We start from the raw sequence: 5,307 nt of genomic DNA on the forward strand, positions 1-5,307 counted from the left end.
CACAAGGCAATTCGACTTGCGTTCTTACTTCACTCGCTGTGAAACAATTAACTGATGAGTTCAGATAGCGACCACAACTGGGACCTACTGAATCTTACGTTCGTTAACTCGTTCTCACTAAAATCCGCTCTCGAACCTCCACTTCTTATCTCTATTTGCGCTCCGTTTTTGTTCAAGTCACGCCACTTCATATCGGTGTTGTCGTTCCCTTAAGCACAACCGCCCCCTATGGTTTTCCCTTTTACCTACTCCCCCTGTCAAAGCTGACGGGTCCCAACTCCGGGGTTTTTATCGACTTGTTCACGTTTCGTAAATACAACCCCCTGCGGTTGGCATCGTAAATCGGGTAAGTAACCGAAGTTGTATGATTCTTATCAGTTAAATCCCTCCTACGCTACCTACTTAAATACCAGCTGACTTCGGTGTCAAATCTTAACCCAAGCAACAAAGTCGTACGACCCCAATAAACTAATCATAACCCAATTTTGAACCAAATTTACTAATATTTTCCCTATCAGGATAAAATACACGGTCGGGGGTAAGTTTTGTTTTCATACTCGGTAGTACCCCCATGACCCAATTTACCCTAGGCACATAATTCCGTGCATGTACAATCCCATAGCAATTAGCTACCTACAGGTATAAACCGTTTTCCATTTTCTTAATCCCAGCCAGAGTTAGAGGGGGAAATGTCCGGGTAAAAGTGCATTTTTCTTCGATTTTATTTGTACTACTCTATTTAGCTTTAAGTCCCTTTTTTCATTCTTTCTACTTTGTTTAACCTTAGCTAACAGCCATCCAATTAAGCTATTTAGACCTCATAACGAGAAATGAAATACCTCAACTTAAACCAAGGTAACGATACCCAAGCAGAAAATACGCTAAGTCGAAAGTTTGCTAGAATTACCAATTCTACAGTCTTCCCTTCTAGTCTATTATTCTCCCGAATAATGTTAGGTTTTCTCCCCCCTTTTTTTCATTAAATACTGAATTACTGACTATATACAATCTATACTTTGTTTAGGTGTAAGCTATAGTTAATTTAAGTTTAAGATATAAGTTTAATCAGTTCCTTCAAAAACCGCTCAAAAACCGCTCAAATCTTGCTTGAAAAACCGTTCAAAAATCACCGCAAGAAATGAGCGGTTTTTTTCAGCAAGATTTGAGCGGTTTGAGCGGTTTTTCCAAAAAAACCGCCCAAACCGCCCAAACCGCTCAAATCTTGCTGGAAAACCGCTAAAACCGCTCAAATCTTGAGCATATTTTAACTTATAAACTTTTAAACTTCTTGGTCGCCGTATTAATTACGCTCTCCCAATCTATATACTTGTAAACAGGCAAACACAAACCCTGGCATATTTATAGTTGCCCTAGATTCGAGACACTATTTAGACCTCATAACGAGAAATGAAATACCTCAACTTAAACCAAGGTAACGATACCCAAGCAGAAAATATGCTAAGTCGAAAATTTGCTAGAATTACCAATTCTACAGTCTTCCCTTCTAGTCTAATATTCTCCCGAATAATGTTAGGTTTTCTCCCCCCTTTTTTCATTAAATACTGAATTACTGACTATATACAATCTATACTTTGTTTAGGTGTAAGCTATAGTTAATTTAAGTTTAAGATATAAGTTTAATCAGTTCCTTCCTTTATAAATTCCTTGGTTATTAGCGAGAGTTTATAAACTGTCCTCTACTATTTTTGGCCCCCGAATTGGTTGAGGATTCATCATATTCGTCTGACCAATTCCCTTCTCCCCATTGGGCCCGGAGCGCCCGATATTCTTCGTCCCCAATGGTATGTCTGATTTCGTCAAAGAGGTCCCTAATTTTGGGCCTAGCACTGGGCCTCCTCCTCCTAGCCCTTGCTATGTCGGAGAGGGAAATTGAGTGGGTGCTTGCAGAGTCCTCATCACTCTCCCAACTGAGAAATCTCTCCCGCCCAGACTTCTCCGAAGGCGGTTGACCCTCGGTCGAGCAAGTGTCAGGTGCCGGGTCCCGGGCGCGCTCATGTACACGAAATTGGCCCGCAGTTGAGCAACTCTCCAGATCGGGCTCCCCCGGATTGAACTTCCAGAGAGCTGTGCTCACATCCGGCACCGTCTCTTTGACTCTAGGGTAGTGTCGGAAAGGCCGTGGGGCACCCTGCCCCGCAGAAACAACCGGAACTCATGTCAGGAGGCGGTGTCTGCCAATAGGTGCAGGGAGGCACCACTCTTCGATGAAAGAGTTAAATACTCATCTTCTTCCTGGTAGTCTAGGATGGTGAAGAAGGCTCGGAGGTTGAAGGATCTCCACACAATTGTCATTTTGGCGACTTTTTTTTCTTTTGTATTCTAGAGAATTTATTAAAACTCGACGGTTCCTAAACGACTGAATTTTGATAGTAACAATGCACGGTTTCAGACTTCGTGGTTCTCTTTTTCCCTCATCTTCACCTGTTCAGATTTTCGTATCGAGGCGACACAACGGCCTGTCAATCAACCGGTTGCTTTTACTTAAGACTGTAATCTGTCATGTTCGTCGGTTAACCTGCAAGCCTGGCCTCGAAAGTCTTGTATGCTATGAATTAGCCTGAGCATGCGCTATATTAACCTGATTAAGTCTTTAATGACCCTCAACCTCTTTAATGTTGCCTAACGCATCCTACTAAATTGTATCGTGTGATCGCAAACCTCTAGTCAGTCCCCGTCAAATAAAAGCACGTATGGTTATACCATGAATGAGGGGTCTGCTATCAAGTTACTCCTCACGGTGTGATCCAACCTCATCCATTTAGATAGATATGAATGTTTGAAACGAAGTAATGATATCCATGAGGTGGGGTCACACCCTAGTATAGTAGCACCGAATACGATGAGCATTATATTGAGTTCATGAATATATAAAATGTTTTAGACTCACAACCGCTCGGACTGGTTCTTACCCTCCTGGTCGCCTCATCCTCCCCTCCTCACAGAGTGGTGTCTATCAGCGCGCTTTTACCGATCCGGGGTCCACGTCCAGAAACCCCCTTCCAATTGCCTCGCACATAGTTAAAGCCTCGTCCCATCAGCGGTGTGCTCGACGTCCCTCTGTGGTCCTTGTAAGGTTCACTTCATCGAATGATGAGCTAGCGGGTACTCTGGGGGGTAGGTATATCTGCCCAGAGGACGAATCACCTCTTGAGGGTCCCTGGGGATAACTGTTGGGTCTCTGTGATCCACCCTCGTAGTTGGGATCGTATCTAGGTGGCGGCACCCCTCGATGTCGTCCTGGTGGCGCACAACAGTAGGAGTCCTCGAAGTCCGCGCCTCGTTGGCGACGCCTATTATTTCCCAGTAAACGCGCCCTCCTTGAAAAAAAACGCCAGTACACGCAGCCTAATATTAAAAAGACTGCGACCAACAGCCAGATCACCAGTCCCAGTTGCACAGGTCCACTGCGCATCATCTGCCAATGAAAAGGGGTGTGTTTGCGTAAAATTTCATCAGCAAAGGGCTTGGCAATCTCCGATAGGGCTTCTTCGTCCACCGACCCCTCTGGCAACTTGATCAGATTGAGTCGGAGTGCTTCGACCATCTCACTCCTCGCCTGCTCTCGTAGGATCTCCGGTATCATGACTCCTGGGAGGTTCTTTTCAGCTTCCTCCAAAGTCGCAAACAAGGTCCGGATCAACGGGTGTTGTCTGATCGTCACCGTTAATCCAGTCTCGTACTGGCAGGTCCGTGGGTCTGGCACTAGAACCAAAGCACCGTCTGGCGTTTCGAGCCTCCATCGCAACTGGGTCGTAGAAGGCAACTTCTGCAACCGGATATGGGTTCACCCCTCTCCTTAGCTCCTCTGCTGTAGTTGCAAAGCGTATAATCACCGTCCCGTGAAGTTACCACATAAGTTGAGTCGTCCAGGTACACAACCGTGGGGATTTCTGGCAGAACAATCACCTCCTGAGGGCACAACTTCAACGCATTTGTAGGCAAGTCGAAGAAGAGACTTACTAGACAACATGATTCACTACTTCGGGACATCGCGAAAGGTCGGAAGCAAAGCTTCAACCGGCTGCTTCCACTGCAATGAGCTGAGATCACTTCTCCAGATACTTCTGAAAAGTTGTCCCATCTCTCCGACACCAGCAAGTGTGTATTTACAAACTTATACTGAGTCGCTGTCGATCCCCCATTCGCCGGCTGCGGAAGAGGAGTCGTCCGATAGACGTCGTGCAGGCCCATCGTGTGGTGTACAGGAATGTTAATCAAAACGTTGATCCCCGTTTCCATGATCACCGTCGACTGCACCAACTCGAATCCATAGTACGTCGTCAGTTCGTTCCTGGGTATAGCCTCTTGCATCTTATCCAACTGAATTCCATCTAAGATACTCGTCAGTACTTCCGGGGGAACAGGAGTAGCTGAAATATATCCTCGCGTCCAGGAACTCAACGCATCGTCCAAGATATACCCGTAATTGTGTACTGCCTTTTTGAACGCTATCAGTTCGGCTCTGAATGTGTCAAAGTCGCTGAGTGATTCGCAATCACTGTGGGATACTTCAATGTTTGTCCATAGAGGGAGTTCCAGTTATACATCTTACAGGCACTTTTCTCCTTTCGTTGGTCGTCAGTCCCACCTAGAACTTGCCTCAATAATCCCCTGAACAGTTCGAAGTTTGCATTCGAGTCGTGCGATATCATTTTCAGCTGGGTCTGCGTCTTGTTAAGAGAGTGGCCCAAAAGATGCAACCTCTCCCCAGTCTCGAGTACGATAGTCCGGACAGCCCCATCCAAGAATGAAGCTTCGTTGCCCAGCTCATCCAAGTTCGAGTCATCGTCACAAAGACCAAAGAAGGAATAGTAGTGACAAAACCCTTCCTTGAGTATCGGAGCTAACACTATGGCCGCCCCAACTCCTCTCAGCGATGGCTTGATCCACCTTTTTACTCTCGTGGAGCTCATTTCGTGCTTGTCGACGAAGGTCGTAGCTCGGTTCTTCATCTCGTAGAGCACGGCCTCTATTTCACTAATTTCGTATTCAATGCCTTTGAATGCCAGGTAGGTTAGATTCACAAATGCTTCCGTAGTGATGTTGTCACCGCAGATCTTGTCATCCCATTCTTTTCAGCGATCCGCCAACATATACTGATGTTCCTGGAAGGATATATCGAGGAGTGTCCGATTAATCGCAGGGACCACGGGGAATGGTACCGAAACCCAAGAAGTTTCCATTGCGCTCGCAATGATGAGGGGAGTCTCCGCCATGAACACTGCTCCGGCGGTATGGTTGATCGTCACTGCCGATGAGGGCCATACTCCAAGTAGCAAGAGGATT

This window comes from Symsagittifera roscoffensis, chromosome 7, assembly GCF_963678635.1.
Source record: "Symsagittifera roscoffensis chromosome 7, txSymRosc1.1, whole genome shotgun sequence".
Lineage (NCBI taxonomy): Eukaryota > Metazoa > Xenacoelomorpha > Acoela > Convolutidae > Symsagittifera > Symsagittifera roscoffensis.